Raw genomic sequence first — 19,666 nt, forward strand, 5'->3', positions numbered from 1 at the left:
GGCGACTTGACACAGCAAATAACAAGACTATTCACGCTGCTGTTTTCTGGACTAATTTTGGACTTTTAACACCTGAAAACCTTGCTTAAAAACATTTTCATTATAACATCCCAGATTATAGAATTATTTAATATATTATAGTTAGTATGTTTGTTTTAATACTGTAAATCATAATCTTATTGAATAATTTTACAGTAGCTATTGTATAACACATAAAATATACATACATAAATAAACTTGTGGATTTATAATATGATTCTTTATGCCATCTAATCGATGCCAAATCCCGAGAATTCAATGTAGGCCTAAAGAAATTCCATTTCTCCCTTTTTAAGTTGGACGTTACCATTAAGAATGCAGTGGGAATTCCTCTGTTTAGCTCATAGGAGAGAGTGGATTGGTAGAAAGAGCACATTGAAGTCCTTTACGACGGGGAGGATTCGTTTGCCGATGTGATTATGGAAGAAATGGGAGTCAATATGCAAACATAATTTAATAGACACAGCTGCTGAGAATTTTTCCGGGTTGTATGGCCGTGGTCTAGTCACGGCAAGACTCAGCACAAGCAGGAGCACCTCCGAAGATGTCCACCGGAGCCTTGGACGAAACGTCAGTGACTGAAGAGTTCCATGGACCACGGCCATACAACCCGGAAAAATTCTCAGCAGCTGAAAAACCCGGTCATGAAAGCCTTCATTGTATGATTAATAGACACAGTTTAATAGAGTTTCGTAAAACCTGCGATCAAAAAATGCAGAAGGCTAGATAACGTTCCATCAGAATTTCTGAAATCATTGGTGGGAGTGGCAACCAAGCGACTATTCCTGTTGGTGTGTAGAAACTTTGAGTCTGGAGACATGCCAATAGACTCAAAAATGTTCAAATGTGTGTGAAATCTTATGGGACTTAACTGCTAAGGTCATCAGTCCCTAAGCTTAGACACTACTTAACCTAAACCATCCCAAGGATAAACACACGCAGCCATGCCCGAGGGAGGATTCGAACCACCGCCGGGACCAGCCGCACAGCCCATGACTGCAACGCCTTAGACCACTCGGCTAATCCAGCGCGGCCTACCATTAGACTTTCAGAAAAATATCAGCCACATAGTCCCCAAGATAGTAGGGGCAGCTAAGTGCGAGAACTATGAAATATTCAGGTTAATGGGTCATGCATCCAGTCTGCGACAATATCAGTATACGGACGTATGGAAAAGAAAATTTAGGAACTGTTAGACGACTATCAGTTGGGCTTTCGGAAAGGCAATGGCAGCAGAGAGGCAGTGTTGAAATAGCGAGTACTAATGGAGGCAAGACTGAGGAAAGATCAACATTTGTCGACCTAGAAGAAACGTTTGACAGTGTAAAATGGTGAAACATGTTCGAAATTCTGAGATGAATAGGACTAAGCTACAAGAAAAGACGGATAATACAGAATGTGTACAAGACCCAAGAAAGAATAGTACGAATGGAAGACCAAGAAAGAAATGATCGGATTGAAAATGGTGTAAGACCGGGATGTAATGTTTCGCCCTGCTATTCCATCAATACATCGGAGAAGCAGAGACGGAAATTAAATGGTTAAAGAGTGGGTTTAAAATTAAAGTCGAAAGGATATCGGTGATGCGATTGGCTGATGAAATAACCCTCAGTATAGATGCAGAAGAACTACTCTGCTTTTGATTGGAATGAGAGATCTGAGGAGTGCATAATGTAGATTGAGACTAAACCGAAGAAAGACAAAAGTAATGAGTAACCGGTATGGAATTAGCGGTAAATTTAACATAAAAAGCGGAGACGTAAAAGTAGAGCAAGTTAAGGAGTTCTGCAACCTTGGAAGTAAAATAGCACTTGGCAGAGTAAGCAAGACGGACGTAACAAGCGTATCAGCGCAGGCAAAGAGAGCGTTCCCGACTAAGAAATGTCTGCTAGTATCAAACATAGAATTTGATAAATAAATTTCTAAGAACGTAAGTTTGGAACACAGCATTTTCTGCCAGTGAATCGTGGACTGTGGGACAACCGGAAAGGAAGAAAATCGAAGCGCTTGAGATGCGATGCCACAGTCGAATGGTTGGCTGGTTGGTTGGTTGATTTGGGGGAGGGCACCAAATAGCGAGGTCATCGGTCCCATAGGAAGGATAGGGAAGGAAGTCAGCTGTGCCCTCTCAAAGGAACCATTCCGGCAATTGCCTGAAGTGATTTAGAGAAATCACACTACCTTCCCAACCACTGCTTCTCTTTCATACTCCTCGTCTCCTATAACTGCCATCTGGTTTCTGTACAAATTGTAAATAGCCTTTCGCTCCCTGTATTTTACCCCTGCCACCTTCAGAATTTGGACGAGAGTATTCCAATCAACATTGTAAAAGGCTTTCTCTAAGTCTACAAATGCTAGACACGTACGTTTGCCTTTCCTTAATCTTTCTTCTAAGATAAGTCGTAGGTTCAGTATTGCCTCACGTGTTCCAACATTTCTACGGAATCCAAACTGATCTTCCCCGAGATCGACTTCTATCAGTTTTTCCATTCGTCTGTAAGGAATTCGCGTTAGTATTCTGCAGCTGTGACTTATTAAACTAATAGTTCGGTAATTTTCACATCTATCAGCACCTGCTTTCTTTGGGATTGGAATTATTATATTCTTCTTGAAGTCTAAGGGTATTTTCGCCTGTCTCATACATCTTGCTCACCAGATGGTAAAGTTTTGTCAGGACTGGCTCTCCCAAATTGTATATGTGAGTATAAAGTATTATTAGGAGCAGAGGTTACTGCTGCTGGAGTAGTAGGGAGACGTGGACCTGGTTTCAGGATGGCGTGGCTAATATTCCCTACACACGCACTTCAGGTTCCGTAGGGGGTCGTGGAGGACAGGAATCAGCCAGTAAGGTACAACAGCAGGATTGAACCCTTTGTCTGAGTCCATGCAGAATAAGATGGCCAGTAGGTGTGCAGTCAGCAGCGCATGGGTTGGATCATGGATAGCCTCTGTAGGGGCAGTGCCTTGCGCTGGAGGCTAAGTTCCATTCTAAACTGAACTCTACATTTGCATATTTTGTAAATGTAAAGTATAGCGGCTCCACACACAAATTTGCGTGGTGATCATTCAGAAAGATCTATCATCACTTCTTTGGTTAGTGTCTAACAATAATTCTGATGAGAGTGCAACAAAAGGAGTGATAAATTTGCGCCTGGCTTTTTAACAATATGTAACTTTCAGAAAAGCGACATGAGTGACGAATTTTGGGTGAAATCTATACATTTCACTTGTTGTCACGTGTAATTTTGCTTCTTGTGCCAAAACACTATAAAGTTTACACAGTGTCGCCTCACTAACATGTTGTTCAGATGCAAGTACGAGAGACGTCTGAAACAGTGGTTTATTTAAGTTTATTTAGTGAGAAACTGAGGAAAAGCAAGGTCAGTAGCTTACGAAAAAGCACATCCTCGGTTCAGAAATAAATGTGCAATGTCTTGAGCGGCTTAGTTACAAAATCAATAGCATTTCTCGTTTCACCAACTATCGGTGGCCCTTAAAAATTACATTATTTCATCGAGAAAGTCTGTAGTTATTGGAATAACACGGTACATAATGAAGCTTTGCGTAATAACCATATGTAAAACTACTCTCTTTCCGTGCTATCATTTGCCAAAATCTCGTTTCATTATCTCAAACCGTTTATGAAACTTGAGGATGTTGTAGATATTTCACTCTGGCTTTATTGCCGCCCAGTATCTCAAATGAGTTTGCTGCGTCAGATCAATCTTCTCGAGATTGGTGACACATAGAGACATCCACCCTAATCTGAAGAAAAATTCAATGTGTTAGCCAAAGTTTATACTCAGCAACATGTTGTATAATACGCACCAAACAAACACAAGATCATAGCGATCTCTATTTCCCATTGCAAACTTTTTTGAGTTTCGGTCAATGTCTTACTTCCAGGCAAATATTACAACAACTCTGATCTTTAACGAAATGATGGGCATATCATCATGAAGTTGTAAATAACGCAAGAATGAAATTGTTCTACCGAATAAGTCCTGTAAAATCGTTTGAGAAAAATTCCATGACGTACCCCTCGATTCTATAATCGTTGACGGCTGAAAGAGGGCAATCACTTGTAGGCCTTTCCATCCGAGCAAACGAATGAACTTGCCCAGGGCTTTGGACGAAAATTGGTCACTGCGAATTGACCACTGTATCCTGCGAGGACTCAACCACAGGATTTCAAATACATTTGCAGAGAACGGGGAGGCATCCACATCCCAATGATGTGGTCATTAATCCCACTCTGGCTCACGTAAAAATAAAGAAGATTAGCAGTAAGCGTCCCGTCTACATCGACGTCATTAGAGACAGAGCACAAGCTCATAATGTTTCGTGGATGGGGAAGGAAATCGCTCGTGCATTTTCAAAGAATTCGTCCCGGCTTTGGCCTGGAGTGATTTACTAAAAATCTAACTATGGGTGGCCGGTCTGTCTCACGTGGACGGAGGCTGTGCAGCAGCTCTCAGTTCGCGTGGTTTGGTGTGGCATGTGACGACTGCAGCGGCGGAAGTAGCTGGGTCACGCGGTCTGGTGGCTCTTCTTGCGTTGCAGGCAGCGACCACGGTACTAGTGCAGCAGGTAGCTTCGAGCACTGGGCTCGGCGTACGAATAGCAGTTGCCGATAAACGACGGCTGCCCAACGGATGCCGAATGGATGGAGGATCTGGCCGTCGACTCAGACGATGCACGCCAGCCGCCAAGTTACCATAGCTATCGGCTCGATGTTCTTCCGGGTGCGATTCCCTTCGGGGTCAGGGATTTTCACGTGTCTCGAGATGACTGGGTGTTTGTGTTGTCCTTATTTCATCATCATTCATCAAAGATGCGAAACTGGACTGAGCAAAGGTTGGGAATTTTTACGGGCGCTGATAACCGCACAGTTGAGCGCCCCGCGAACCAAACATCATCATCGATGTTCTGTCGGCTGGATAGGCTGACTATTTGACTGCTGCTGGCGGAAGCGTCACGCAGCGACGTTGAGGCAAAGCTGACCCGGCACCCTGCACACTAGGTGTGGATCTAAGGATGCGGGCTCATAACCCCCTCCCCAACCCATCACAAACATTTAGGTACAAGTGTTTATATTTTTGCATATATCACTTTCTAAATTTCACAGCTAACTTCCAGAGGATAAAGTTGCATGAAAAGGATGGGTCTGGATTCTGTTCTGCATTCTCAACTGTTGGAATACACATGGTGCTACCAAAAGCACCCTAACACATCATAAAGACAAATAACGGACTATAGCTTCTTCACTAACACAGACATTCTCTCACTAGTAGCCAGCATACAATTTGTGGCCTGCTGTCGAAGTTACAGCAAATTTTTGCTAGTCAGTACGTAGCTGAAAATGTCACACGATATTTATCAGTTTTCAGTGTTGTTGTTGTTGTGGTCTTCAGAAAGGGCTGCGGGCTGAGATCCCGGCAGGAGGACAGGAGTAGCGGTAATGTCTGTGGATATATGAAAACTGCACCCAGTGAAACTTGAAATCTCTGTGAAATTTACACCCAGTGTACTTGGAAACTACGTGCTTTCTACGTCACAGTCTACCTGTATCCCGAGTCCTCACTCACTCATTACCTGCGCCCACAATGGGGTGCAATGCAGCCCTGGTCGAGCCGCGTCGACGCCCCATGCAAATGGGCAACGTAAACAAAATAGCATACTGCCGGAAGAAGAGCAGGAGCTCCACAAGTGGTCTGCATCACGCTCTACGCTCCTTAAAAACGCATATGGCACTGGTTCTACTTGTGTAAGCATTTATATCGTGTTTCTCCTTGTCTTGTACAGCATATGCATATCTACATCTACATGACTACTCTACAATTCACACTTAAGTGACTGGCAGAGAGTTCATCGAACGTATTTTACATTATTTCTCTATCGTTCAAATCTCGAACAGCGGGCGGGAAAGACGAAGATCCAATCTTTCCGTGCGAGCTATGATTTATTTGGTTGCCATGATTATTTCTCCCTATGTGAGATGGCATCAACGAATCATTTTTCTCAATCCAGGGGGATAGTTGCAGATTGAAGCTTTGTGAAAAGATCTCTCAGCAATGATGAGCGCCTTTGTTTTAGTTATCGCCATCCCCAACATGCATATCATATCTATGACATTTTCTTGCCTAGTTAGCGATAATACAAAATGAGCTACCCTTCTTTGCAATTTTCTTCGTCAATCCTGTCTGGTAAGGACCACATGCTACACACCATAACTCTACCTGAGGACGGACAAACCTAGTGTAGCAGTCTCTATAGTGGATTTGTTCCACTTTCTGAGTGTTCTGCCAACAAAACGCAGTCTTTGATTGCCTTTCCCACATTATCTATGTGATTGCTCCCCCCCCCCCCCTCGCCCCCTCTGATTTAGTGGTAAAATAGCCCAATGGACAGCACGTCAAAAACTAAGCACAGATCAAGCATGAAAACATGAAGAAGGTGAACTGAACTGTGAAAAACGAAGCAAAATAGAAATAGTGAACGTTCCATGTGCGACATCGAGGGACGTGTAAGACTCACGATGTCGTGGTTGAAAGGTCACGTTGTTGGTCTGCAACTCGGTAGATCCGTGTTAAAATCTCCCTCATGCACCACTTTTTCTTTTCAGAAAATTATGAACTTTCTGTCCGATAATTGACCTGTCTGTTTTCCTTCTGTAGTCTTGGCAATTGTCATACTACACATTGGTTATAGAATATGAGTTACGTGGTAAGAATATATTATCGTCGCAAGTAATTGTGATGAATAGTGAGAGCAGGTAAGACGCTGCATAGACATCTCACAGAAATGAAAACAACAAGTAAAAGGGTGTGAACTCTGCTACAACGAAGAAACTCAAGAGTGAAAACTTCCAGGACAAAACGCAAGAGTCATAATAGAACAAACAGAACAAATAGGAAATAGGTACGTACCTCTGGGTGTACCTTCCCTACAACCCGTTACATCACAAACAAAGACACAAATTTGAATACACCGAACAGAAAAAAGAAAAAATGGGGCACGAGGGAGTTTTAAACATAGATCTTCCTCTTCGCAGTCCAACACCGTGGCCACATGACCACTACGGTATGGCTATTTAAGTTTGCCAGAAGTTGCACATCTTGAGCTTGGACCGTTCCCAGTTTCGATTTTGCTTCTTTTTTAAAACTTCAGTATAACTTCCCGTTTTAAAGCTTGATTTTTGCTCGATTTCTGACGGACTATCCTCTGGGCCACCTTACCACTAAATCAGCGGCCGGGGGGGGGGGGGGGGGGGGGCGTGCGATGTTGATTTTCCCATATTAGACGAATTCACAGCCTCTAGATTTATCGTACCAGCGAAATTTAACGGATTCTTTTTAGTACTCTTCTGGATGATCTCACACTTTTCATTGTTCATTGTTTAGGGTCATAACTGCTACTTTTCGCACCATGCAGATATTTCTTCAACATCATTTTGCAATTGGTTTTCGTATTCTGATGACCTTTTCTTTGAGTCATCAGGCCAACATCTTCAACTCAGAGTAGCACTTGCAACCTACGTCGTGTATTATTTGCCGGATGTATCCCAGTCTCTGCTTTCCTCTACAGGGCTTGCCCTCTACAGCTTCCTCTCGTACCATGGAAGTAATTCCCTCATAACTTAACACATGTATCATCCTGTCCCTTCTCCTTGTCAATTTTTTCCACATATTCATTTCCTCTCAGATTCTGCGCAGAACTTCCTCTTTCTTTACCTTATCAGTCCACCTAATTTTCAACATTCGTCTGTTGCTCCACATCAAAAATGCTTCTATTCTTTTCTCCTCTTGTTTTCCCACAGTCCCTGTTTCACTACCATACAATACTGTGCTCCAGACGTATATTTTCACCAATTTCTTTCTCAAATTAAGACCAACGTTTGATACTAGTAGACTTCTCTTGGCCAGGAATGCCATTTGTGCCAGTTCCAGTCTGCTTTTCATGACCTCCTTGCTCCGTCCGTCATTGGTTATTTTCCTGCCGTTATTTTGCTGCCTAGGTAGCAGAATTCCTTAACTACTTCGTGACCAACAGTCCTGCTGTTAAGTTTCATTTTCAGCTTCTTTTCATTACTTTCGTCTTTCTTCCATTTACTCTCAATCCGTATACTGTATTCACTAGACTGTTCATTTCCTTCAGCAGAGCCTGTAATTCTTCTTCAATTTTACTCAGAATAGCGATCTCATCAGCTAATCGTGTCAAAGATATCCTTTACCCTCAATTTTAATCCCACTCTTGAACCTTTCTTTTATTTCCATCATTGTTTCTTCGGTATACACATTGAACAGTAGGGCTGAAAAACTACTTCCCGGTCTTACACCCTTCTCAATCCGAGTACTTCTTTCTTGGTCGTCCACTCTTACTTTTCCCTCTTGGCTCTTGTATATATTGTATATTACCCCAACTTTTCACAGAATTTCAAACATCTTCCACTATTTTATATTGTCGAACGGCTTTTCCAGGTCGACAAATTCTATGAACGTGTCTTGATTTTTCTTTAGTCTTGTTTCCATAATTAACCGCAACTTCAGAATTGTCTCTCTCGTGCCTTTATCTTTCCTAAGGCCAAACAGATCGTCAACTAGCGCATTATCAATTTTCTTTTCCATTCTTCTGTATATTATGCTTGTAAGCAACTTGGATACATGATCTGTTAAGCTGAATGTGCGATAATTCTTGCACTTATCAGCTCTTGCAGTCTTCGGAATTTTGTGGATGATATTTTTCCGAATGTCAGATGATAAGTCGCCAGGCTCATACATTCTATACACCTTACGTGAATAGTAGTTTTGTTGCCACTTTTCCCGTTGATTTTAGAATTTCTGATGGAATGTTATCTACCCCTTCTGCCTTTTTTGACCTTAAGTCCTCCACAGCTCTTTTAAATTCTGATTCTGATTCTAAATCAACTCCTGTTTTTTCTTCTATCACATCAGACAAATCTTCCCCCTCATAGCGGCCTTCAATGTGCTCTTTGCACATATCCGCTCTGTCCTCTGCATTTAACAGTGGAATTCCCGTGGCACTCTCAATGTTACCGCCCTTACTTTCAATTTCACCTAAGATGGTTTTGACTTTCCTATATGCTGAGCCAGCCCTTCCAACTATCATTTCTTTTTCAATTTCTTCATATTTTTCATGCAGCCATTTCGTCTTCGCTTTCCTGCACTTCCTATTTATTTGATGTGTGTGAAATCTTATGGACTTAATTGCTAATGTCATCAGTTCCTAAGCTTACACACTACTTAACCTAAATTATACTAAAGACGAACACACACACCCATGCCCGTAGGAGGACTCGAACCTCCACCAGGACAAGCCGCACAGTCCATGACTGCAGCGCGTAAGACCGGTCGGCTAATCCCGCGCGGCATTTATTTGATTCCTCAGCAATTTTTATTTCTGTATTCCTGTATTTCCCTGAATATTTTTGTTCTTCCTTCTTCCATAGATCAACTGAAGTATTTCTTCTGTTACCCCTGGTTTCTACGCAGTTACCTTACTTGTAGCTATCTTTTTTTCTTTCCAACTTCTGTGACTGCCCTTTGTACAGATACCCATTGCTCTCCAACTGTATTGCCTACTGAGCAATTGCTTATAGCTGTATCTATAGCCTTCGAGACTTCAAGCGTGTTTCGTCATTCTTTAGTACTTCTATATTCCACTTTTTTGCATTTGATCCTTCCTCACTAATGTCGTAAGCTTGAGCCTACTCTTCATTACTACTACATTTTGATCCGAGTCTATTTCTGCTCCTGGGTACACCTTACAATCCAGTACCTGATTTAGGAAAGTCTATCTGACCACGATGTAATCCAACTGAAATCTTCCCATGTCACCCGGCCTTTTACAAGTATTCGGTTCTTCAACAGAGTATTCTCTATTACTATCTGAAATATATTACAGAATTCAATTAGTCTTTCTCCTCTCTTGTTTCTTGTCCCAAGCCCATATTCTCCTGTAACCATGTCTTATGCTCTTTCCCCTACAGCTGCATTCCAGTCCTCCATGACTATTAGATTTTCATTTCCCTTTCTGTACTGTATTACCCATTTCAATATCTTAATATACTCTCTATCTCTTTATCTTAAGCTTGCGACGTTGGCATATATATAGCTGAACTATCATCGTCGGTGTTAGTTTGCTGTCGATTCTGATGAGGATAACCCTGTCACTGAACTGTTCAGAGTAACACCCTCTCTGCCCTACCTTCCTATTCATAACGAATCCTACTCCGTTATACCATTTTCTGCTGCTGTTCATATTACCCTGTACTCATCTGATTGGAAATCCTTGTATTATTTCCATTTCACTTCACTGACCCCTACTATATCTAGATTGAACCTTTGCACTTCCCTTTCCACTCTGCTGAAACCTGTCTTTCCCATGGAGATCCTACGTCACATTTCCTCTGCGCAATCTCCGCTGGAAGTTATCACGCATCCCAAATATTGCAATGACTGAACCGATTCCAATACCATTTCTTCTAGTAATATGTTAACGTGTCATGTTCTTTTCTGATTCTCATCACTTGGTGTTGTAAATGTTCACTTTCATTCCAAAGTCTTTACCCAAACTTTCAATATTCCCCATCATTACCTGGAGCTCTTCGTCCGTTTCTGCTGGCAGTTATATCATCAACGTAGCTGATGGTTTTTATTCTTCCTCCTCACACTACAGATATGTTTGATTTTATTTATTTATTTATTTATGCATTTATTTTACCTGGCAAGATTAGGGCCTTCAGGCCCTCTCTTACACCTAACCAGGCATACTCAGATTGAACGAGTTACAGTTACTAAATAACATTAAGAACATTTAACGTATTATGCAGTATTGATGTCAAACGAAAAAAATTTGAGATTATAACAGTAGTACAATGATAGTTATAACAATAAAAATAATTATAACAATCAACGATAATAATGATAATAATAATGATAATAGTAATAATAATAATAATAATAATAGTGACTAAGTATATGAAAGTAAACATACATTTCTTTTGTGAATGTCAGTTAGTTGGGAATTTTCTCGTTATATTCTTGCAGCTTGTGAGTTATTCTCATCGAGCAGAGACATAAGACGATAGAATGGGGTGAAAGAGATATATAAGAGGTAGATAGGTTTGAAGAAGAGAAAAAGAATGGTAAAATTCGAAGCTGTGATGGAGAGAAGAAGGAAAGAGATGTTAGGGGCACAACAATGGTGGCTATACCGTCCCTAATATGTAAGTTTTGAGTTAAACCTTTTTGATTATCTTTACATCATATGTATTGAAAATTGATAGTGATGACGTACAGGAACCCCGTTTCACACTACTTCCAATACCCAAGTCTGCAGTTTGGTCTTCTCTTACTCCAGCTCTACTTCCCGTCCTACCAGTATTTTTCAGTATCTTCAACAGCTTGCTCTAGTTACTGCTGCCAAATGCTTTTCCCAGTCGAAAAAAGAAACGTAAATTTCCCTATTCACTTCCAGAAAATCTTTGTACCGTCATCCGTAGACACCCACTTGCATATTTAGCCATTCTTCCCTTTCTGAATCCGAACTCATCTACATTTACCACTATTTTCCTTTCTCTAACTCCAAGCACTGATCTGGTCGCAGCCTTGGTAACATGGTACATAAAACTAATTGCCCTCTAATCATACATTGGCTGGTATTGCATTTCTTTGGTAAGGGAAGCATTATGGTCTTAAAAGAGGTCTTTGGGGAGGTACCTGTGTCCCACATTCTATTGATCGGCTTGGTGTGCGGGAAATTGCTAACTGGTGTGTGTTAAAACGATCTATAGAGCGCAGCCAGGATTTACTATACCTGCAACCAGCGAGGACGGAGATGAGAGGTGGCAATTTCCCATCAAAAATATACCTTCTAGGGCACAAACCTTACTGCTTCCTAATCGCCAATGCATACAGTTACACCACATAATGTATTCAAACAAAATTTCGAAGATTTTATTCCTGGCTTCTGTGGACGAGCGGTTCTAGGGGCTTCATTCCGGAACCCCGTTGCTGCTACGATCGCAGGTTCGAATCCTGCCTCGGGCATGGATGTGTGTGATGTCCTTAGATTAGTTAGGTTTAAGTAGTTCTAAGTCTAGGGGACTGATGACCTCAGATGTTAAGTCCGATAGTGCTCAGAGCCATTTGAACCATTTGAAGATTTTATTAGTTCCATGTAGTATCATAATATGTCGGAGAGAATGAGAGAACATGTGGATATGGAGCAAAACCTTCTATTTCTCACATCATTTCAGAGGTATATTGATGAGACGTCATTAAGCTATTCATTAGATGATTTAAATGCTTGTAACATATTGGTAGTTACGAATATGGACGCTTTTTTTTCACTTGCCGCCCTGATTTTACGACCCACCACCTAATTGCTTAAGATGGGTCTTTATTGATCACGATCGGTGTATGGGCGCTGATATGGCTGAACCTCCAAACCAGTTCCCACATCCGATCGCACCGTTGCTCGTGTCCCGCCACGTGGAGGCGGGTCATAGTTGATCGTGTTTTGTTTTTGTCTCTTTTATTTTGTTTTCTTTTACTTGATTATCTTTGTTTATTTTTATCTTTCTTTTATTTTATTTATGGCAGCTTTCCCACACCGTTTAACAAAAATTTACATCAGGTTTAAATTTTGACAAAGAAATACAAAAATATTGTTTAGAATGAAGAAAAGGGAAGAAGAGAGGAAAGGAAGAAGTTTATAGTCCCTCCACCCTGGGGAACTGAGGATTAAAGCCTTGGAATTAGTCGTCAAGCCATTAATCCTCAGTCTCCAATCCTTTGCCTACCTTTAACTAAGAAGATCTATGCTAATCTAATTTCTATGCTAATTACTAAAGCTGTTACTAAGATAATTAGGCTGTTAACAGGTTTAAAGTGCCATGTTTGCCTGTGGCAATTGCGACGGTGCGCCGACACTCCTTACATCTATTCAAGCTGAGATTTAGTTCTGTGTAATCTATTGTGACATCTGTACATTATGTTCAGATTAGTGCATTTCTGTCGGTCTTCCTTATGTCTCGGTTTTCATCCTCCACACTATGGCGTCTATGACGAATATGGACAGTCATCAACTGTATGATGGAATGAGGACAATGAAAATTTGTGCCAGACCGGGACTCGAACCAGGATTTCCGGCTTATCGTGAGCGGCCGCCTTACCACTAGGCTATCCGAGCACGCTTCACTGCCAAACCCAAACTTCCATATGTAGTCAACCAAGGGTATGCACGCTCGTCTGTAGGAACATGGCATCGACACAGGCACAACATTATTGTAATGATAATTTAAAGGTTTTGAGTATCTAGACAGAACACGTGGGACCGAGAACATAATCGATTCTTATGTCATCTTACGGTCGTAATAGTGTCACTGCAGACGAAGCAAGGAGACACAGTTAAATAAAACAGTTGGCTGCGGTCGTCCTACACGTGCCTCAGGGGGCCCCCTCTTGCGCCTTGACTAGGACCGTCCAGAAGCCGGGCAGACTCATTAACGGAGCACTCCGCACCTGCTGCAGCTGCGGACACGCCCCGTGGGCTGCGACGTCGCGCCACGCCCTGGCGCCGTTTCGCTAATGCGCCGTGACGTGGCCGCGGGCCAGACACCACCTCCCTTCGTCTACCTCCTGCCCACACTATTTTCTCCTGTCTTTTCGCCGCCGGCCAGCCTAATGAACTGCACTATTTCAATTCCCTACGTTCCGAGCTTAGTAACTCTGGAACGTTCCTCCTCGTCTGTTGTCGCGAAGCTTCTGTAGCGTCAGGTAAAGTCCTGTCGTGGCCAAGCCATGTTCACACGGGACGAGAGAGCGAACGTTGACGAGTTTGACGCAGACGCGGACGGGACGAGGCCCACGAGAAAGACAGGTCGTGGCTCGTACCTCACAGCACGTGACACTGGAGGTCTTACGATAGCAAGCAGCCTCCTGCGACGGGTAGCGAGTAACCACACTACTGGCCATTAAAATTGCTACACCAAGAATAAATGCAAATGATAAACGGGTATTCATTGGTCAAATGTATTATACTAAAAATGACATGTGATTACATTTTCACGCAATTTGGGTGAATCGATCCTGAGAAATTAGTACCCAGAACAACCACCTCTGGCCCTAATAACGCCCTTGATACGACTGGGCATTGTCAAACAGAGCTTGGATGGCGTTTACAGGTACAGCTGCCCATGCAGCTTCAACACGATACCACAGTTCATCAAGAGTAGTGACTGGCGTATTGTGACGATCCAGTTGCTCGGTCACCATTGACCAGACGTTTTCAATTGGTGAGGGATCTGAAGAGTGTATTGGCCAGGGCAGCAGTCGAACACTTTCTGTATCCAGAAAGGCCCGTACAGGACCTGTAACATGCGGTCGTGCATTATCCTGCAGAAATGTAGGGTCGTAACACATCTGAAATGTAACGTCCACTGTTCAAACTACCGACAATGAGAACAAGAGGTGACCGAGACGTGTAACCAACGGCACCCCATATCATCACGCCGGGTGATACACCAGTATGGCGATGACGAATACACGCTTCCAATGTGCGTTCACCGCGATGTCGCCAAAGACGGATGCGACCATCATGATGCTGTGAACAGAACCAGGATTCATCCGAAAAAATGACGTTTTGCCATTCGTGCACCCAGGTTCGTCGTTGAGTACACCATCGCAGGCGCTCCTGTCTGTGATGCAGCGTCATGGGTAACCGCAGCCATGGTCTCCGAGCTGATAGTTCATGCTGCTGCAAACGTCGTCGAACTGTTCGTACAGATGGTTGTTGTCTTGCATACGTCCCCATCTGCTGACTCAGGGATCGAGGCTGGCTGTACGATCCTTTACAGCCATGCGATCAAGGTGCCTGTCATCTCGACTGCTAGTGATATGAGGCCGTTGGGATCCAGCACGGCGTTCCATAGTACCCTCCTGAACCCACCGATTCCAAATTCTGCTAACAGTCATTAGATATCCACCAAAGCGAGCAGCAATGTCGCGATACGATAAACGACAATCGCGATAGGCTACAATCCGACCGAGTCGGAAACGTGATGGTACGCATTTCTCCTCCTTACACGAGGCATCACAACAACGTTTCACCAGTCAACGCCGGGCAACTGCTGTTTGTTTATAAGAAACCGGTCATAAATTTTCCTCATGTCAGCACGTTGTAGATGTCACCACCGGCGCCAACCTTGTGTGAATGCTCTGAAACGCTAATCATTTGCATTTTGCAGCATATTCTTCCTGTCGGTTAAATTTCGCGTCTGTAGCACGTCATCTTCGTGATGTAGCAATTTTAATGGCCACTAGTGTGTATCTGACGAGAATAATAACTAAAACTTCTTGGCAGATTAAAATTTTGTAACCGACCAAGACTCGAACCCGTGGCTTATGTCTTTCACGAGCAAGTCCTCTACCGACAGAGCTAACCACGCACTACTCCGAAGCTGTCCTCACAGCTTTACTTCCGCCAGCACCTCGCCTCCTACCTCCCAAACTTCACCGACGCTCTCTTGCAAACCTTGCAGAACGAACACTCCTGGAAGAAAGGCTATGGCTTAGCTACAGCCTGAGGAATGTTTCAAGAACGAAATTTTCACTCTGCAGCGGAGTGTGCGCTGATATGAAAACCTGTAGGGACGGTTGGTGACTCCTGCTTGGGTAGCTCAGTCGGTAGATCACTTGCCCGCGAAAGGCAAAGATCCCGAGTTCGAGTCTCTTTCCGGCTTATAATTTTAACCTGCCAGGAAGTTTCATATCAGCACGCACTACTGTGCACAGTGAAAATTTCATTCTGCTTTCAATAATTCTTGAACTGCGCATTTAAATGTACGCAAGCTCTCGGTAGCCCACAACGAAGTTAAGCTCTTTAGTGGGTATCAGTTAATTACGTACTGATTTCCCGTCGGCCGTGCATGGAGCGTAGCGATCGCGATGTGCGGCGGACAAGCCGACAAGTGTGACGTCACAAGTTCGTCACGAGGCCCGTATTTCTCGTGGGCCCCAGGACGGGAGATTTGACGTCACGAGAGACAACGCCGACCGCACACGGCATGAGCTAGTTAATGTGATTTGCGCTATCCCGCGCCTCTGTCGGCTTTGTTTGTTTCGCAAACAACACAGTTTATTTACGAGAATGGACGCCCGTAAAAGAAAGCTGCGTTTGCCAGCAACTGGCCGAACGAAGTGGCCGAGCGGTTCTAGGCGCTACAATCTGGAACCGCGCGACCGCTACGGTCGCAGGTTCGAATCCTGCCGAGGGCATGGATGTGTGTGATATCCTTAGGTTAGTTAGTTTTAGGTAGCTCTAAGCTCTAGGGGACTGATGAGCTGAGAAGTTAAGTCCCATAGTACTCAGAGCCATTTTGTCAGTGATTGTCGAGGAAGGGCGGAGAAAATCGCGAAGAAGATTCTGGATACCTGGACGGCTCGAGCAGAGCGAATTGCTGTTCTAGGAACGTTACATACTGCTGCAAAACTATCTGAGATACAAAAAAAACGGCTCTGCGCACTATGGGACTCAACTGCTTTGGTCATCAGTCCCCTAGAACTTAGAACTACTTAAACCTAACTAACCTAAGGACATCACACACATCCATGCCCGAGGCAGGACTCGAACCTGCGACCGTAGCAGTCGCACGGTTTCGGACTGCGCGCCTAGAACCGCGAGACCACCGCGGCCGGCTATCTGAGATACATATTAGTATAACATATAAGTTAACTCAATCGAATTTTCATCCTATTTTGGCTTTTTAATTGATGGTAGTTAAGGTATAGTTTCTAATGTCAGTTTGCACATGCATAATATCCATATTCTCTATGTTGCCTGCCGAGTGGGTTAGTGCAGTGGACTCGCATTAGGGAGGACGATGGTTCAAACCCGTGTTGGCTATTCTGACTTAGATTTCGAGTGATTTCCCTAATTCGCATATGGCGAATACCGGGAAGGTTCCTTCGAAAGGGCGCGGCCGCATTTTTTATTCTTCCTTCCCTAAACCGAGATTGTGCTCCGTCTCTAATGACCTTGTTGTTGACCGGAGATTAAACACTAATCTGCTGCCCCTGCTCTTCGAAGTGGCATTGACTACCAACGCTGTGAAATAAAGTACTTCATCATTTAGATTTCAAACCGGACATTCGTCTAGTAGTTATAGTCCAATGGTAGAGGAGATTTTGTCGAAGCCGCTCACAATCACTGAACAAAATATTTAGTGCCAGGATACAGACACAAGACAGTACATAAACGTTTGAGGATAGCAAACACTTCCAATGTGTGACTTGTGTTTACTTTCAGACGTAGACTGATAATCACGTTAAGATTTCTGGCCACAGGCGAAACATTCCTCGCCAGTTGTTGGCCTATGAAACAAGAACTGCAGCAAATACATTATTTATAACAAATAACATCGACTTTTTTCTATTAAATGAATAGGAAAGACCTAGAATCGTTTTGAAAAAAAAGATAAAAAACTGGGAGTGAGGGGACCCTTACTCGGTATCCTTCACATCGCCACCTACTGCGCTACAGCTTCGACTTGGCAGGTGGGTTTCCGTCTGTGATATACGCTGTCTAAAGACTGTATCTACAAATGTCATTATTTCATATTTAATATCTAGGCCTAAACTGTACCAAAAAGACGCGCTTCTGACAGATCATCATTGTTCTGTGCATGGAAAGGTATACCTTCATAGTACACAAGTTAAAGCATTGCAAATATCAACTATAGGATGCTTTTACCTATCGATGAGTGGTTTCTTGTAATTTTACTATAGCAAATCGTAGCTATAACGACGCATTTTCGAGATCCTTAACTTGCTGATGCTTTAAAACAGCTTATACTTATACTATGCACTTTGCGAGAAAGGCAGCTCACCAAATACAAATGTTTAACACCGTACAATACGGCAGCTCTTCTCTTCTGCTTGTGACGTAAAACGTTGCCGCTTCTCATTGGCCACGTTCCTCTCCACAAGGCCAAAATCTGACATGCCACGTTCTTTATTTCATGTTTCGTAGTGTACTGGAACGTGGAATGCCACCGAGGCTCACGAGAAGGCGACCCGCGGCTCGTACGTCGCAGCACGTGACGCTAACTATTTCAGACAAGTTTAGTAATTCTTAACTGCGTGTTTAAATTCATGCAAGCTCTCGACAGAACACGGCTAAGTAAGATCTATAATGGGCACCTTTCCAATTACATACTGATTTCCCGTGGGCGTTACTCTGAGCCGAGCTTTCGCGGAGTATGGTGGGCAAGCCGGATAGTGTGACCTCGTAAGTTCCTTGTGGATCCTGTATTTCCACGCTGTGACGTCACCAGGTCCGTGTCACGTGCGTTTTCACGTTCTGTAAAAGAAAGGCTTTAGCGCAGTGCGGTGCACGAAACAAATCACGTAACGTATTGCTTTATACACTTCCTCCCACACGTTTGTCGGTGGACCTGGATAATTTCTAAGCTCAGCTAGAGCTACGCTTTACAGCCAAATAAAGATTGTCATCCTCGCTTAGACCCACGAGAGACAGCCCCTTCCTCTATACTATTATTGTTTGAAACTATCTACCCTCCGAAGCTTCCAAATGTAATCGCTGTATTGGACAACAATCACCGCAGTCAGTCATTACACGGTCACCAGTCGCTTTCTCCCATCTGTTGCGTGAACAACACTGGAACACCGTCTGTAGTCAGAGCGGGTAAGGACATACATGAGAACACACTTTAAATTTCTATCGGAGTAGAACTCGATTTATTCTTCTTCCAATAACCTTCGTTAGTTACACAATGCCTCCAATTAGCCAGTTACTTCACAGTCTGTCAGGCGACCTCTTACTTAACAGCCCGTGTACGCTCGCTAACACCAGCACCCTTCTCGAGGGCCAGCAACAGATTAAGACGCTTCCCAAGGTCGCGAAAGGCAATGCACTTCCGAACACTTCTGAACTTTCCACATCTAGAGGACAACCTTACTGTCCCAGGAGACTCGAACTCTCCTCCTGCACTCCAGCAGGGGCGACCGACCCACTCGACAGTTTGGCGAGGCGCCCACAGTAAACGTTAAAGCCTGCACGGAAATTTACCCCCTCTTCCTGCTACTGGCAGTTCTGTGACAGGAGCCGTTTCAAGAAATTGACACAGTTAATATTTACCATAAACAAACGATTTCTATAATTAAATAGCAATTAATGATGCATCGCTGGTATAACCCTACAGGAGATCTTAATATGAATTATAATGTTATTGATTTAGGAGATTTACCGTCGCCGAGTGGTTAGAGATACCACGCTGCTGAACTGAAGGACACAATCCGCGTCGTGCGGGATATATATATATATATATATATATATATATATATATATATATATATATATTAGTGATACTCCGCGGTAAGGATCTCTAAAAACGCGTCGTTTTTGGTACTGGTTGTTCTTTTAAAGTATGGGAAGATGTACGCAAACCTGAAATTTATACAGGTAGCGCACTCATGACTGAATCGTAGTTCCAGCTTAGCGCTGAACATATGTAGGTTGGTACTTTTTGTTGGTTTCTCATTAAAACTGGCTAGGAAATGTAAAAGCACAGCATGAATTACTG

The sequence above is a fragment of the Schistocerca gregaria genome, chromosome 8 (assembly GCF_023897955.1).
Source record: "Schistocerca gregaria isolate iqSchGreg1 chromosome 8, iqSchGreg1.2, whole genome shotgun sequence".
Classification (NCBI taxonomy): Eukaryota; Metazoa; Arthropoda; class Insecta; order Orthoptera; family Acrididae; genus Schistocerca; species Schistocerca gregaria.